The sequence below is a fragment of the Elephas maximus genome, chromosome 13, assembly GCF_024166365.1.
Source record: "Elephas maximus indicus isolate mEleMax1 chromosome 13, mEleMax1 primary haplotype, whole genome shotgun sequence".
Taxonomy (NCBI): Eukaryota; Metazoa; Chordata; class Mammalia; order Proboscidea; family Elephantidae; genus Elephas; species Elephas maximus.
Window position 1 is genome coordinate 96167539 of NC_064831.1, and position 16731 is coordinate 96184269.

Consider the following 16731-nt stretch of genomic DNA (forward strand, 5'->3'; position numbering starts at 1 on the left):
GGGTCATCTCGTTATATGGGGGCGTAGGAGCTAATGGTTTTGTTGGCAGGAGTGATTGAATGTGGTGTTCCCAGCTTTCTGATTATCTGCCCGTATGTCCCCATCCCAAGTTTCAGGATCCCATTTCTTCCCAATCAATGCCCTCACTTTAACTTCAGACACCGTTTGAGCTTGGGGATTCAATTGGTGTTGTACTTCAGCCACTCTTTTTATTTATTTATTTTTAACTTTTCTTTTAGAGAGAGCTTTAAGTGAAAGTTCACAGCTCAAGTTAGTTTCTCATACAAAAATTTAACTTGCATTGTTATGTGACCCTAGTTGCTCTCCCTGTAATGTGACAGCACACTCCTCCTTTCCACCTGGATTTCCCATGTCCATTCAACCAGCTCCTGTCCCTTTCTGCCTTCTCATCTCGCCTTCAAACAGGAGCTGCCCATTTAGTCTTATGTATCTACTTGAACTAAGAAGCACACTCTTCACGAGTATCATTTTATGTGTTACAGTCCAGCCTATTCTTTGTCTGAAGAGTTGGCTTTGGGAATGGTTTCAGTTCTGGGTTAACAGAGAGTCCAGGAGCCATGTCTTCTGGGGTTCCTCTAGTCTCAGTCAGACCACTGAGTCTGGTCTTTTTACTAGAATTTGAGTTCTGCACTGCAGTTTTCTCCTGCTATGTCAGGGACTCTCTGTTGTGTTCTCTGTCAGGGCACTCACTGGTGGTAGCCAGGCACCATCTAGTTCTTCCAGTCTCAGGCCGATGGAGCCTCTGGTTTACATGGCCCTTTCTGTCTCTTGGGTTAATGTTTTCCTTGTGTCTTTTGTGTTCTCCATTTTCCTTTGCTCCAGGTGGTTGGGACCAGTTGAACCATCTTAGATGGTCACTAACAAGACTCCCGACACCACTCACCAAAGTGGAAAGCAGAACGCTTTCTTAGTAAACTTTGTTGTGCCAATTGATCTAGATGTCCCCTGAAACCATGGTCCCCAGACCCCTACCTCTGCTACTCCGTACCTCAAAGAGTTTGATAGTATTCAGGAAACTTCTTAGCTTTTGGTTATTCCAATTGTCCTGACTTCCCCTCTATTGTGTGTTGTCCTTCCCTTCACCTAAGATAATTCTTTGTCCACTATCTAGTTAGTGAACTCCCCCTCACTCCCTTCCCCCCCTCATAACCATCAAAGAATGTTTTCTTCTGTATTTAAACCTTTTCTTGAGTTCTTATAATAGTGGTGTCATACAATATTTGTCCCTTTGCAACTGACTAATTTCACTCAGCATAATGCATTCTAGATTCATCCATGTTATGAGATGTTTCATGGATTCATCATTGTTCTTTATGGTTGTGTAGTATTCCATTGTGTGAATATACCATAATTTGTTTATCCATTTGTCCATTGGTGGGCACCTAGGTTGTTTCCATTTTTTGCTGTTGTGAACAGTGCTGCAATGAACATGGGTATGCATATATCTATTCCTGTAATGGCTCTTATTTCTCTAGGATATATTCCAAGGAGTGAGATGGCTGGATCGTACGGTAGTTCTATTTCTAGCTTTTTAAGAATGCGCCAAATCGATTTCCAAAGTGGTTGTACCATTTTACACTCCCACCAGAAATGTATAAGTGTTCCAGTCTCTCCACAATCTCTCCAACAGTTATTCTTTGGTGTTTTTTTGGATTAATGCTAACCTTGTTCGGGTGAGATGGTCTCTCATTGTAGTTTTGATTTGCATTTCTCTAATGGCTAATGATCGTGAGCATTTCCTCATGTATCTATTAGCCACCTGAATGCCTTCTTTGGTGAAGTGCCTGCCTGTTTATATCCTGTGCCCATTTTTTAATTGGGTTATCAGCCTTTTTGTTGTTGAGATTTTGCAGTATCTTGTAGATTTTAGAGATTAGACCATGATCGGATATGTTGTAGCCAAAATTTTTTTCCCAGTCTGTAGGTTGTCTTTTTACTCTTTAGGTGAAGTCTTTTGATGAGCATAAGTGTTTGGTTTTTAGGAGCTCCCAGTTATCTAGTTTCTCTTCTGGCGTTTGTGCATTGTTAGTAATGTTTTTTATTCTGTTTATGCAATGTATGAGGGCTCCTAGTGTTGTCCCTATTTTTTCTTCCATGATCTTTATCATTTTAGATTTTGTATTTAGGTCTTTGGTCCATTTTGAGTTAGTTTTTGTCCATGGTGTGAGGTATGGGTCTTGTTTCATGTTGTTGTAGATGGATATCCAGTTATGCAAGCTCCATTTGTTAAAGAGACTGTCTTTTCCCCATTTAACAGAATTTGGGCCTTTGTCAAGCATCTGCTGCTCATAGGTGGATGAATTTACATCTGGATTCTCAATTCTCCTCCATTGGTGTCCGTATCTGTTGTTGTACAAGCACCAGGCTGCTTTGACTACTGTGGTGGTACAATAGGTTCTAAAATCAGGTATTGTGGGGCCTCCCACTTTGTTCTTCTTCTTCAGTAATGCTTTACTTGTCCAGGGCCTCTTCTCTTTCCGTATGAATTTGGTGATTTGTTTCTCCATCTCATTATAAAATGCCATTGGAATTTGGATCAGAAATGCATTGTATCTGTAGATCGCTTTGGGTAGAATAGACATTTTCACAATGTTGAGTCTTCCTATCCATGAGCAGGGTATGTTTTCCCACTTCTGTAGGTCTCTTTTGGTTTCTTGCAGTAGTGTCCTGCAGTTTTCTTTGTATAGGTCTTTTATGTCTCTGGTTAGATTTATTCCTAAGTATTTTATCTTCTTGGGGCTATTGCAAAAGGTATTGATTTCATTTCCTCTTGGAAGTTCTCTTTGTTGGTGTAGAGGAATCCAACTGATTTTTGTATGTTTATCTTGTATCCTAATACTTTGTTCAAATATTCTATTAGTTCCAGTAGTTTTCTTATGGATTCTTTAGGTTTTTCTGTGTATAAGATAAGATCTGCAAATAGAGATATTTTTACCTCTTCCTTACCAATTTGGATGCCCTTTATTTCTTTTTCTAGCCTAACCACTCCGGCTAGGACCTCCAGCACAATGTTGAATAAGAATGGTGATAAAGGGCATCCTTGTCTGGTTCCCATTCTCAAGGAGAATGCTTTCAGACTCTCTCCATTTTAAAGATTATATTGTCAACCACTCTTAGGATAAGACTCTGGGTTTGGCTTTTGGCAATATCAGCTCTGTCACTATCAGTTCTTTTACCTTTTAAGTGGTTTATGTGGCACTTATGCTTTGACTCTGAAGCCTTGAGCCCATCTCTTTCTTTCCTCACTTTGTCTAGTAAAAGTAAGACCAACAAACGAGCTTTCTTATACCTCTGATTCTGAAAAAACTGTAGAAAGTTATCAAACATGCAATCACACTGAGCCTAGCCTCTCACCAATTCTTGATTTATTGATGGTTATATATTGGTATTTCTATGGCTGCCTCATGCTCTAGATTAGCAGCACCCTCTTTACTATTGGAAGCAGAGTCATCAATATCTTTAAAACTAACCTGACTTGAAAACCAATTTAGAAAACTCATCCTTACAATTTTATTTCTCTAGAGCCATTCTCAGTACCAAATATCTTAGGCTAGGTTCTCCAGAGAAACAAAACTAGTGAATTATGTATATCCATATCTATATGTGTGTGTGTGTGCATGCTCGCACATATAGGGAGAGATTTATATGAAGGAAATGTCTCACATGGTTGTAAAGGCTGGAAAGTCCCAAGTCCATGGATCAGGCATTAGGCTGGAGGCTTCTCCTGACTCATGTAGCTGCAGGGGCTGATGAACCCAAGATTGCTAGGTCGAACAGCAGGCTACTGGCTCACAGGCTGCAGAGACTGACAAATTCAAGGTCAGGAGGTAAGATGGCAGACTGCTGGCTCAAGTCCCAAGAACCAGAGTTCATATGATGATGAACCAAATGCAGAATCCAGAGCAGAGCAGAGCAAAAGCCAGTGAGCTTTGCCAGAAAATCCATATATATTGAATGGAGGCCATACCCCCAAGGAAACTCCCTTTCAGCTCTTTGGCTGCTCAAGTCAGACCTGTTGTGGAGGGATTACATCATTAGATAACTGCCACACTACATCATAACTGCCAAACCACTGAGAGTCATATCCCAGCCAAGTTGACACACAATTGTAACCATCACAATACCCAAAAGAATTGAAAGCAGAGATTCAAACAGATAGTTGTACACCAAAGTTCATTGCAGCATTATTCGCAATAGCCAAAAAGAGGAAACAACCCAAACAGCCATCAAAATATAAATTTTGTTGTTGTTGTTGTTAGGTGCCATTCAGTTGGTTCTGACTCATAGTGACCATACAGGACAGAGTAGAACAGCCTCATAGGGTTTGCAAGGAGCAGGTGGTGGATTTGAACTGCTGACCTTTTGGTTAGCAGCCAAGCTCTTAACCACTACACTACCAAGGCTCCCAAAACATGAATGGATAAACAAAATATAGTATATCCATACAATGGAATGTTACTCTGTCATAAAGGGAAATGAAGTCTTGATACATGCCTCGACATGGATGAACCTCTAAAACCTTATGCTGAGTTACATAAGTCAGACACAAAAGGACAAATACTCAGTGAATCTATTTATATGAAATGTTTAGAATAGGCAAATGCATAGAGACAGAAAATTTATTAGTAGTTACCAGGGTGATGCAAATTGTTGAGCACTTGAATACTAACACAAAGTATGGCAGTTCAAAACCACCCAGCAACAATATGGGAGAAAGAACTAGTGACCTGCTTCTGTAAAGATTAAAAAAAAAAAGATTACAGCTGAGAAAACTATATGTGGCAGTTCTACTCTATGTGGGGGTCACTATGAGTCTAAATCGACTCGATGGCACCTTAAACACAACAACACCAGGGGCTGGTGTTGAGAAGAAGGAAGTTACTGCTGAAAGGGTACAGAGTTTCTGTTTGGGGTGGTGAAAACGTTTTGGAAATAAATAGTGATGATAAATAAAAAACAAAACAAAACAAAAAAACTCTCATGACGGTGATGGCAGATTAACTGTCGTCAGCCACTCTCAAGGCAACTCTGGCTCACGGTGGCCTCGTGGACAACTCTGGCTCACGGTGGCCTCGTGGACAACTCTGGCTCACGGTGGCCTCGTGGACAACTCTGGCTCACGGTGGCCTCGTGGACAACTCTGGCTCACGGTGGCCTCGTGGACAACTCTGGCTCACGGTGGCCTCGTGGACAACTCTGGCTCACGGTGGCCTCGTGGACAACTCTGGCTCACGGTGGCCTCGTGGACAACAGGGGAAAGGTTGCCTGGCCCTCCTCCATCTTCGCTGTCATCGGCAAGCTGAGGCCACTGTTGCGGCTATTGTGTCAATCCGTCTCACTGAGGGTCTCTCCCACAGTGTCTGAACCTCCACTTTACCGAACAGGATGTGGAGAAGGTGGCCCACGTGTCCAGAAGGTCGGTTGTGTGGGATGTCGCACAGGGAGGACCCCTTCATGAGAATCACCTGGGAGCTCTCACCACGGGGGCCTGGGGCTCCACCTAGTCTGCTGGGATCAGAGCTGGGACCTCCCTAGTCTGCCTTCTTAGCCAGGACCCCAGGGGGCTCTTACGCATAGGAACCTGAAGGCCCTGTCTTCCTCCCAGGGTAAAGAGTTGGATGGAGAGAAGAGAGTCAAACACTGTCTCAGAGCCTGTCACACTACTTGAAATCGATCATCTGGGTGCTGGAGGCTGAGTTGGGGATTCTCTTCTCCTCCTGCAGCCTGGAGGCCCTAAATCAGAACCACCTCTTTCCCAGGGAGGGGAAGAGAAGTGTGCAGAGCCAGGGCTGGGAGAAGGCCTGGGCAGGGGTGGGTCCTCACAACCACACCCCATGCCTGGGAGCCGAGGCTTCTGACCAGATGAAGGGTTTTCAAGCCCCTCCTTCAAATGCCTTCGCACAAGCCAAGAGGCTCTGGGTGAGGCTGGTGCCTAGGTGCTGGGCAGACCCCCAGAAGGAAGCCAGTCTGAGCACCCCTGCACCAGAGGCCTGCAAGGCATGACAACTTTGCACTGCCATCTGTCCCACACCCCACCGAACCCTTCCCCGCCTACTGCCTCTGAGAGGGGTGGATCAAGGCTGCAGAGTCCTGGGCTGGGAGGAAGGTGTGCCCACCCAACCAGCCAGCGACCCTCTGCTGTCACGGGAGTCACCCACCAAGAAGGCCCACAATGCTGCCTTGGGCAGCACAGCTGAGCACAGCCTGGGCCTCAGGGGCCCAGCCACCTACAGTGCCAGCCCTGGAACCAGAGAGAACATGCTCACCCTACCTGCTATATGAGTGCTGAGCACTGCAGGTTGGGCCCCCAGGATGCCAGCCAGAGAGGCCAGGCTGGGGAGGGGGGACCTACTTGCCCCTCTGCCCAGCAGGCACCGGGCCAGGCTCTCCAGGAAACACCTGGGCCCATCTGCTTCAGACAATACCTGGGCCCCTGGGAGCTTCTCTGGGGAGCAGGCTGCCTTCAGCAGAGGCTTGACCATCAGTCCCCCAGTGACCTTGGGACCACCCGGCTACTCAGCAGGACTAACTAAGCCTACCTTTGGGGGTTCCACCTGGCCCCTGGTCTCAAGTAAAATGAGAAAAACAAGGTCAGGCTTGTTGATTTTTATAAGGCTGAATGTTTCTATTTTTTTTTAATGTGAGATTTTTAAAACATTAAAGCATCCCTTTTAAATGAAATGATTCTGGTAGATGAAGGTTCTTTTTGTGACAATGTGCCAGTTAAGGGTGATGCCCTTAATCATCAAAACAAAAAAAGGGCAACCTTATTTTTGTCCCTTTTTAAATTTTAATCTGGTTCATGAAATCCCCAGGTGTTGGACTTCAGCTCTGGCTGGGAGCCTTTCCAAGGAGCCCAGGACAGTGTTTGGGGTGGGGTAAATGTGTGTCTGAGGCCCCTGGGTATGGAAACCTCCAGGGTTTCTAGCATCTACAGGAGTAGACCAGGTCAGGCGGGATGGGGAGGGGGTCTCCTCACAGAGGAGCCTCCTCCAGCTCTGACCAAGAAGAACACGGACTGTTGAGATTGTCCATTGCATGACTGCATCACAGGGCAAGGCCAGGTCTTGATGAGGTGTGTGTGTCCAGAGAGGGGCGCGTGTCCTGACTCTCTCCCGCACGCCCAAGGCCTTTCCCCCAGCTTTCAGGACTTAGTCTGTACAGCCTTGCGTGGTGCCCTCCAGCCTGAGTTGGGCAATGTCTGAGAGTTGGGGGCCCTGGCGTCCACTCCAGCTGTTGAAAATACCCTCTGTGACCCTGGGCAAGAAGACCGCCCCTCAGTCCCTCCCTCGGCAGGTGGGTGGGTGGGCACTAAGTGCTTGAGTGCTGCTTTCACAAGGAGTGTTCCTGAGGCAGGGACATGCTTCTTACTGGGGAGACTCGGCCTGTGTCTAAGAAAAAAAAGGTGCCCCTGCCTGGTGGGTACAGCTGATTCACGTGGGCAGGAGGGGGCCAACATCCACTCTGCCTGCCCAGCTGTAAGAACCATCTGGAACCCTGTGGCTACACGGCTCCATAGGGCCTGAATTGACTTCGGGCCTGACATGGCCAAACCCGCCAAGAAATCTTATCAGGCCAGAAGCTGCCCCTGATCATATTAGGTAATCTGGAGGGAGGTCCAGAGCACAGGCATCTCCCCACAGAAAGTTCTAGCAGGAAAACTGCTTGTCATTCACTGAAACATTAAAAACAAATCCAGCACAGAGGCTGTTCTGGTTCTTCTTCCTAAATGACACAGTGATCTGTCACACTTGGTTTAAGAAGTAATATGTCCTCAGATATTTTCATTTCCTTTTTGTGTGTTTGCGTTAAGGGTTTGTAAAATGTAAAAGGCCCATTTCGCTTGCTGTGGATAACCCTCTGCTGCTGGATGCTGAGGCTGTGACTTTCCCAGACCAGTGGAGAGAAGTCTGGCCCTGGGGGCTCTGAAACTCAGCCTCTCGCTGGCTCCACAGGAAGTGACAACAGAAACACCCTAATCAGGGAGTGTCTAAGTGTGCCAGGCTGCCACACAAAGTACTACAACGAGGACGGACGGCTTTGAAGAACAGAAATTTACTGTCTCACAGTTCTGAGGCTGGGAGTCCAGATTCAGGGCGTCAGCTGTTTTGATTCCTTCTGAGGTTTTGAGGAGAATGTGTTTCCTGCCCTTCGCCCAGCTTCTGGTGGCCCTGGGTTCTCCTCAGCTTGTAGCCGCAGCATCATGTAATGCCCATCCTCTGTTTCTCTTTGCCTCTTTTATAAGGACATGACTCATGTTGGATTAAGATCTACCCAATTCCAGTATGACTCATGCCTGATAAATTCTTCAAAGACCCTGTTTCCGTAAAGTCACATTCAGCGGTACCAGGAGTCACTTTAACAACATATCTCTGGTGGTGGTGGCAGGATGGGGTTGGGGGGCGGGAGACAATTCAATCCACAACAAGGAGAGATAAGTGAAGAGATGCTTCTGGGCTTGGAGAACACATACACACATACCTCAATCTGGGCCTTTTTGTCTATGGGGGCCGAAGAGAGTGGTAAGACAAAGGGTCTGGGTAGGGGAGTCAGCATGCCCTCACAAGATGCCATGGAGTCCTATGCTGGGAACCCCCACACCCAGCCTGGCCTTCAAAAAGCTTAATGTTTGATAGGAGGCCCAGAGGTCAAGGGAACAGGGAGCTGGGCCAGCAGGTGGGGAGAGAAAGCCTCCCAGAGTGGAGACAGAATGCCCAGGGATGTGTGTGTCTGGGAAGGGGTCCATCAGGGCCAGGGCACAGCGCATGTGAAGGCTGTGAGGAAAGGTGCACAGTGCAAAGTGCAATGACATGCTATCTTGTTGGAGGGTAACTCAGTGCCCCCAACCCAGTTCAAATCCAAAATGTGCAGGGTTCCCTGACCCTTCCCCAGAGAGGGGGTGAGGCCAGCAGGTCAGAAGGGCTGAGGGAGGCTGCTTTCACCTCCCTGAGCCAGTTTCTCACCTGTGAGATAGAGACTGGTGGTGGGGACAAGTGAAGTCGTGTACGATGCACTTAAAATGCAAAGGTCCCTGGGGAAATTGAGTCACTGCACTAAGCAAGGGACACAGTGGGCAAATCCCACCTTCATTGCTAACTGTGTGGTGACGATCAGCATGAATCCAATTCCCAAAGTGTGGAAATGTGTCCAGTCCTCACCTCCCCACTCCTCCATCCTCATCACCAACCACTCACACAGCACACTCTCTCTCCAACCCTAGCCACCCAGCACTGGGTCAGAGCTCACAAGCTGGAAGGACACCTTCTTACAGATTGCCAAACTGACAGATGCCCAGCTCCTGCTGGCTGCCACCGCCCCTGTGGGTTCCTTATTTTGCTAGAATGACTAACAGAATTAATGGCGATTATAGCATGCTTACAACTACATCTCTATTAAACCAAATAGGATACAAAAAGATGCATAGGGTGAAGTCTGGGTAAGGTCACAGTGTAGAGCTTCCACATCCCAAAGAGGGGCATGCTACCCTCTCCCAAGCATGGTCACCAACCAGGAAGCTCATCAGACCCTCAGGTTTCAAGGCTTTTATTGGCTTCTCCATGTAGCCATGATAGCTTACATCATGTCTCCTGAGGCTTAGTCAGCATTGGGCCCTCAGGTGATCCCTCTTGGCCTGGTCAGCCCCCCAACTCATTAATCTCAAGTGTTGGTACAGCTTGAAAGAACCAAGAACAAAGCCCAAATTGCTCTTTGCAAGGTGTTTGCACTGATGTTTCCTCCAGGAGTGTGAGGCAGCCCAGCCAAGGGAAGGGTGTAGGTTGGTGCCTGGTGTTGGGCACTTAGTGGGCAAAAGGGTCAGGGAAATGGGCTCTGGACCAACCTCTAGCAGGCTGGGCATGTGTCCATGGGGGAGCCTGTCTCCTGTGGCCACTGTGGGGGATGTGTTTCTTGGTCCTGGCCCAGAGATGAGATGGAGTATAGCTGTTTCAGTACCTTGTTGTGGGGTTCCAGGGTTTTCTCTGTCAGAACTAGGAGGACCTTGCTCCTCCTGCAACAACCACTGCTAAGCCAAACTCAGGACTCTTCAGGTATCTCATTCCCTTAGAGCTTAGGTGGGGGATGGTGGAGGTTGATGTCTTAAGCTAGGTTCTTGGGAGAAGCAAAACCAGTGAAGCATCTGTATATATAGAAAGATAGAGTGAGAGTGAGAGATTTATCTCAAGGAAATGTCTCATGCAGTTGTATAGGCTAAAAAAAAAAGCTAGGAAGTCCCAAATCCATGGGTCAGGCTGCAGGCTTCCCCTGACTCATATAGCTGCAGGGGCTGGTGAATTCAAGATCCAGACTTCAGAGGCTGACAAATCCCAAGATTGACAGGCAAGCTGCTAGCTCAAATTCCAAGAATCGGAGATCAGATGAACAGGAGTCAGCTGCAGGATCCAGAGAAAGCAAAAGCCAGCCAACATTTGCCAGAAAGTCCACTTATATTGAATGCAGGCCACACCCCTGAGGAAACTCCCTTTCAACTGATTGGCTACTCTCAGCAGATCCCATCATGGAGGTGATCACTTTACAGCAGATCTCATCATGGAAGTAATTACATCATTATACCACTGGCAAGCTACATCATAACTGCCAAACCACTGACAATCACGGCCCAGCCGAGTTGACACACAACGTTAACAATCACACTGGGCAAAGAGACCATGGATGAAAGAGAAATGGATGGAATTCTCCTAGGCTGTCATAGACATGCTGATCTGCGAGACATCTCACTGAGCAGGGGTCTGAGCCCATCCCAGAGTCCCTGAGCAGCCACAGCATTGTTGGAAGGCCCAAAGTGCCTTCAGGAGCACCCAGCAATGCAGGGTTAAACTGAAAGAAAGACAACCTTCAAACAGTTTCCACCTAAAATAGGTTCTAATACCTAAATGGCAGATGCTTAATTTCTCACAGTATTTCTGTCGTCATGCTGGGGCAGATATTCTGGGTTTATTCAAGAATGGGGAGTTTTTTTGAGTTGTTATGAAGGATGAAGAAAACCACACCCCAAACAGGACTGTGGTGGGCAGCTTCAGCCCTCCCACCATGCCAGCACCATGACAACACCATGACAACGCCTAGTCATTCGGCCAGGCTGAGGCCCCGCAGCATCCCCGATCCTCACCTGCACTCCAAGGCCCTCCTGGCCGAAAGAGGGCATCAGGGTCTGACTGCAGCTGGGGGCTGGAGCGGGCAGGTGGTCTTGGACTCCACTAAGCCTTGCCCCTCACCACTGCTCCCCCACCATGCCAGAACTCCTTCTGCAGGAGATAAAACTGTGTCTGTGAGAATTCAAGATGGTGCTTAGCACAGGGGTCTGTGGAAGGTGATGTGAACATGAATTTGCATCATTGGGTGTGACTTTCCTTCAAACTACCCCTCAGCAGCCAAGGGTGAGTCAGGCCCAAGAGGGTGCCCTGGGAAGCAGCCCATGCAAGATGGCTTCTGCATCTCCTGTTTCACCTTAAAAAGTTGAGCAGATTTTGTATGCTATCCATAGTATTCTGGCGTTTCCTTTACATATTTGTAAAGGGTGTTCTAAATGAGTCTCCCTTGCATACTGAGAATGGCTCAGCCGCACTCCCTCCTGCCTCCCAAGAACACAGTTTGAAAAATCTGGTAACTAAGCTGTTGAAGACTGACCCTTCCCTCCACCCAAGCCCAGCCTGCTCCTAATTTCCAGCTGCACAAGAGCCCCAAGGGACTCTGACCTGAGCTCCACATGGTTGAGAGATGGGTGAGGTGGGAGGGCAGGAGCTAAGGGAAGTGGACACCCAGACAGTGGAGAGGCCCCAGTGGGCTAAGGAGTGGGCTGTGGGTGTCAGTGAGACAGCAGTGGGGGAGTGCCACAGAAGGGCCCCTGCCTGGAGCATGCATCCTGGAGTCCCTCCAACCTGGTACAGGCCAGTGCAGGGGGTGGGGGCACCACCTGGAGATCCTGAGGAAGGAAAGCCACCGTGGCACTTCTGCAGAACCGCAGCCACCCTTCCAGGCCCTTCTCCCTCCATGAGGCCCCGAACGTCCTTGTCTGTTCCTGTCCCCTGAGTTTTATCTACCAGGCCATTCTCAGCAGAGGAAACCGAAAGCTGAGTTGCAGGCCCACTTGGGCAGGGAGGGGCTGCCTGACTGGGTTCAGCTGAACTCTGCCACACCCACCCAGAGGTCAGAGTTCACTTGCTCTGTTTCCCAGCTGCATCAGGCCGGGCTCCTCCCAGAGGTGGGTGCTGGAGGCACTGAGGACATTGAGAGGCCAGCCTGCTTGGGAACCCTTGGAGAGACAGTGACTCTGCAGACAGTTTCAAATCTGGAAGGGCTCCAGAGGCCAGGGGGTTTGGAAAGCAGGCGAGCAGCACTGGGCAGCGCCTCAAGCCTGTGTTCCTGAAGCCAGCGGCATGTGGGGCACCCGCCAGCAGCTTAGCCAGGCAGCCTTCCTGCCCAGAGGAAATGCAATCCGCCTGCTTCCGCGCCTCTAGTCTTCATTTATTTATCTACTTCCAAATTTTACTGGAAGATGCCTTGGTGACAGAATTTCAGGGTAAAGAAAGGCTGCACACAGCTGGCTCTAAGGTGGGCAATTGGGAGTAGAAAAGGGGACGAGGCCATGCCTCTGGGCCTGCTGTGGGGGCTGCTGTGCCGGGGGCCCACAGCCTGAGTGTTTGCAGAGCCCTGCACCTGCTTTAAAGCTCACGGGCAACACTGCCTTTCTCTAAATCTCTCCTCCCAGGCATCAGCGGAGCAGCCATGCCGTGTTCTCATTTTGCAGATGGGAAGACAGGCCTGGGAGTCACACTGCGGTGGTTACAAGCTTACCCCTGCGCCACTGAAGGCAGCCCTGCTGGCTTCCAGCACTCTGGGCACTGCCCACCGCCGAAAAAACACCACTGGCAGTCATTTGCTATGGCAACGGGTGGTGTTACTCCATCACCCCATCGCCACGTTGCTGTGTGTTCCACCTCTCCCCAGGACCTTCCGTTTCTGCAGCCAAGAATCTTTATCTTCAGGGGTGTGAGCACGCACGAGGCCAGCAATGGCCACACCCTTTAACTCTCTCAACTCAAGGTTGAGCCTCAGTGGTGATGGTTAGACTGAAAACCAACTGGTAGACCTGGTGGGACACACACACACACACACACACACACACACACACACCCATCTAAGCTACTTAGAGGTATCTTGTCACTGCCTCATACTTGGAGGCCTATAAAATTATTTCCCAAACGTTGAATTTTCATGGTATTATGGATTGAATTCTGTCTACCTTAAATATGTGTTGCAAATCCTAACCCCTATGCCTGTGGTTATAATCCCATTTTGCAATGGGTTTTCTTTGTTATATTAGTGAGAAAATATTAGTGTGGTATGTGTCTTATGGCAACCCTGGTAGCGTAGTGGTTAAGTGCTACGGCTGCTAACCAAAGGTCGACAGTCTGAATCCGCCAGCTGCTCCTTGGAAACTTTATAGGGCAGTTCTACTCTGTCCTATAGGGTCACTGTGAGTCAGAATCAACTAGATGGCAACGGGTTTTTTTTTTTTTTTTTTCGTGTGTCTTATATCAATCTCCTTTGCGATATAAAAGAGATTAAACAAGCAAGCGGGAGAAGCAGAGATGGGAAAGAGAGATGCCAAGCCACATGAAGATTGCCCAGAAGCAGAAGCTCAGAAGAGACAAGGACCTTCCTCCTGGGCCAAAGGAGAGAGAAAGCCTTCCCCTAGAGCTGCACCCTGAATTCAGAGTTCTAGCCCCCTAAACTGTGAGAAAATTAATTTCTGTTTTTTAAAGCCACCCGTTTGTGGTAATTCTGTTACAGCAGCGCTAGATGACGGAGACACGTGGTAAGGCAGCTTCGTGGGGGTGTTCTTACACAATTTTCCAGATTTGCAGACATAAACTCTGAAACAGAAAACAGAATCTTTTCAGGCAGTTTCTCTATGCTTCAGTTCTGCCGTTTGTAGAATCAGGAGAAGCAGCCTCGTCACGGCCCTGCAGCAGAATCTCATGTCCTGCCGTGCCATCCTCTCCCCACCTTGGGCCCTCGCCGAGCCCAGCTCCTTGTTGCATCACTGAGATCCTTGGGGGGAGGGGAGGTGTTCCTTTCACAGGGCACCTGCTTCAGCTCCAGGTTTGAGGGCGCTTCCCTCACCTTGCTGTTTAACCCTCCCACCTCCTAGTGGGGCTGTGTGGATTGCGCATTAAGAGAACTAAGGCATGTGATGACATGGGGGTCATCAGGCCAGGAGGGGAGGACCTCCAGGGTATTCCTGGGCAGCCTCAGCAGGGCTCTGCAAAGCCTCCCTCAAGAGTGATGATGGTTAAATCATTTTTGTTTCCAGGTTTTATTTATTATCTTTGAATTGGTAATACATTTACATGGCTACAAATTTAAAAGACAGCTGGGGCATCCTGGAGAAGTGCCCTCCAGTTGGTGATGTCAGGGGGCTAGGCTGGGCTCATGCCTCATCCCTCATGCTGGCCAGCAGCCCAGGAGGCGTCCTGAGCCTTGTTTTCTCTCTGAATTCTTGAGAGAGCTTGGTATCAGTGCATAAAGAACACCCTCGGTCTTGTTTGAGCTGCATGGTTCTCCATTAGACACCCGGGGGCCCGTCATCTATTTAACCAGCTTCTGTAGGTGGACATTTGGCTGTTTCCAATCTACGGCAGTTACGTACAAATATTTATACAATGGATTCCTGGGAGTCGTGTTATTGGGACATGTGTGTGTGCACCGGCGAGTTTGGTGAATATTGCCAAATCGCCGCCCATAGTGGTCATCCACTGAGCACCTATTGTGTACTGGGCATAGAGCTCAACGTTTTACCTGGGTGATCTCATTTCATCTTACAACAACCCTGTATTCGAGATTATTCCTACCGCCACTTTACAGAGAAATTCAGAAATTTGCCAAATCTCCCAGTAAGCTGGTACACTGTGGGGCTGGGATGGAAGACCCAGTCTCTCTTGGCACCTGGGCTCTGGTCCATCCTTGTGGCCGCCCAGGCCCAGACCTGAGGCCCTGGCCCCTCCTGAAGGTGCCTAGTTGACATCCCCTTGTCCCCTTCACCTCTTCCCCTGAGCCCCATACAAGCTTCACAAGCCCTAGGTACCCGTGGATGGGCCCTCCCCGTGAAGCCAGATATCTCAGGGCCCTTGCATGGCTGCGCCCTCTCATGGCTTTCCACCACAACCAGGACAGGCGTCCACATCCACGCGGAAGTGTCCTGGGAAGTGTGGCTGGGCGCTACAAAGACACGGCCCTTGGCTTGACTGGCTCAGCCTGAGCATCCCTCGCTCAGTGGGAACTCCCCTGAGAATCCCTCTACAGACTCCCTGTTCTCATCCTTCGTGGCTGTCTGCACAATTCAAGGAGACTCCCTTCTGTCTTCACTTCTTTGGTAGGGTCATGTCCGCCTCCTAGCCAGACAGAGGGTCAGGGTCTGGGTCCCAGCGCCCAGCCTGGGCCAGCAGTGTTCTCCAAGTCTGGGCAGAGGGGAGAAACGGTTGGAGAGGAAGGAAAAGCCTCAGGAACCCAGGAGAGGCAGTCTTCTGCAGGGTGGGCTTCCTTTATCTGAATCACAAAACAGCCCTGTGCAGAGGGGGAGCAGCTCCAAGCTTCCACCTGTATTTGCATAACAAAGTGGTCCCCCAAGCCTCGCAGCAACCGCTGTTGGTGGCTTTGTTGAGCGCGCACAGCACCGCCTGGGCGAGCCTTGGCAATTGTTCCCCATTGCGGTCATTCCTGGGCTCGCCAGCCACCCTGGCCCCACAAAAGCCACATTGTGGACCAGCGGCAGCTGCTGGCACCTGCTGCCCTGCCTGGCTGCCTGCAGGCAGAGAAGCTACACCATGGACACAGCCACGGTCAGGCCTGAGGCCGAGGCCTCACCCAGCACCCTGGGCGGGGAGTGGGAGAGGCTGACCTCACCTGGCCCCAGTGGATTGGGGCATGGCCGGACTGGCGGTGGTCCTGCTAAGGTCACCAGCACTAATGCGACAAGATTGGAGGAGGGAAAAGAACTGCCATGGGGTGTGGTAGGCACTGTACCCCCTGCATGTAACACCACTGATGCTCTGCTCACAACAGGTGTGCACTGCATTTGTCAGGACGAAGGCTCAGAGAGGGTCCCTGGCTTTTCCAAGTGACACGCAGCAGAGCCCAGGCTTCAGGGACCCAGCATTTCAGGGTCCCCATCACCACCTCTCAAGTCTCCCTGATGCCCTCTGCCTCTCAGCCTTCTCTCTTCCTCCCTCACTCCCCCTCTTCCCTCTCTGAACATCACCCAGCTCTTCCTCCCTCGCTCCCCAACTGTGGCATCCAGCTGCCTCAGCCAGCTGCTCTGGCCTCACCACAGCACGTGACCCTTCGCCTTGCCAAGCCCCTTAGGCCCTGCCCAGCAGGAGGCATCACCAACCTCACAGTGCAGGATCCTCCAGCCGGGCTGAGATTCCCAAGGCCTGGTGCACTGCGCGCCATCGCCTGGGACCCCCTCCGCCCTTGATGAACCCACGCTCACCTTCCTGGGAAGCCCTTCCCAACCCGGGCTGTTCCCTCTCTGCTGTCTGTAATTTGTCCAGAGCCGTTACCTGCTCCCACCTGTGCAGCTGTGCTTTCGTACAGGGCTGTGCCCTCCTCCTTCATTTGGACCTGGGCACCTGACTGGGTGGTGCAGGGTGTTTGCATTCAGCCACTAACCTAAAAGTTGGTGGTTCAAAC